Source organism: Cherax quadricarinatus, chromosome 27 (assembly GCF_038502225.1).
Source record: "Cherax quadricarinatus isolate ZL_2023a chromosome 27, ASM3850222v1, whole genome shotgun sequence".
Taxonomy (NCBI): domain Eukaryota; kingdom Metazoa; phylum Arthropoda; class Malacostraca; order Decapoda; family Parastacidae; genus Cherax; species Cherax quadricarinatus.
This window is the reverse complement of record NC_091318.1, coordinates 2,750,781-2,751,962: the sequence shown is the minus strand read 5'-3', so window position 1 is coordinate 2,751,962 and position 1,182 is coordinate 2,750,781.

The following is a 1,182-nucleotide window of genomic DNA, read 5'->3' as shown; positions in this document are numbered from 1 at the left end:
CTGTACTGCGTGCTGCTGTGCTGCGTGCTGCTGTACTGCGTGCTGCTGTGCTGCGTGCTGCTGTACTGCGTGCTGCTGTGCTGCGTGCTGCTGTGCTGCGTGCTGCTGTACTGCGTGCTGCTGTGCTGCTGTGCTGCTGTGTTGCTGTGTTGCTGTGCAGTGCTGCTGTGTTGCTGTGCTGCTGTGCTGTACTGCTGTGCAGTGTTGCTGTGTTGCTGTGCAGTGCTGCTGTGTTGCTGTGCTGTGCTGCTGTGCTGCTGTGCTGCTGTGCTGCTGTGCTGCTGTGCTGCTGTGTTGCTGTGCTGCTGTGCTGCTGTGCTGCTGTGCTGCTGTGTTGCTGTGCTGCTGTGTTGCTGTGCTGATGTGTTGCTGTGCTGCTGTGTTGCTGTGCTGCTGTGCTGCTGTGTTGCTGTGCTGCTGTGTTGCTGTGCTGATGTGTTGCTGTGCTGCTGTGTTGCTGTGCTGCTGTGCTGCTGTGCTGCTGTGTTGCTGTGCTGCCGTGCTGCTGTGCTGCTGTGCTGCTGTGCTGCTGTGCTGCTGTGCTGCTGTGCTGCTGTGTTGCTGTGCTGCTGTGTTGCTGTGCTGATGTGTTGCTGTGCTGCTGTGTTGCTGTGCTGCTGTGGTGCTGTGTTGCTGTGCTGCTGTGTTGCTGTGCTGATGTGTTGCTGTGCTGCTGTGTTGTTGTGCTGCTGTGCTGCTGTGCTGCTGTGTTGCTGTGCTGCCGTGCTGCTGTGCTGCTGTGCTGCTGTGCTGCTGTGCTGCTGTGCTGCTGTGCTGCTGTGCTGCTGTGCTGCCGTGCTGCTGTGCTGCTGTGCTGCTCTGTTGCTGTGTTGCTGTGCTGCTGTGCTGCTGTGTTGCTGTGCTGCTGTGCTGCTGTGCTGCTGTGTTGCTGTGCTGCTGTGCTGCTGTGCTGATGTGTTGCTGTGCTGCTGTGCTGCTGTGTTGCTGTGCTGCTGTGTTGCTGTGCTGCTGTGTTGCTGTGCTGATGTGTTGCTGTGCTGCTGTGTTGCTGTGCTGCTGTGCTGCTGTGTTGCTGTGCTGCTGTGTTGCTGTGCTGATGTGTTGCTGTGCTGCTGTGCTGCTGTGCTGCTGTGCTGCTGTGCTGCTGTGCTGCTGTACTGCGTGCTGCTGTGCTGCTGTGCTGCTGTACTGCGTGCTGTGTGCTGCTGTGCTGCTGTGCTG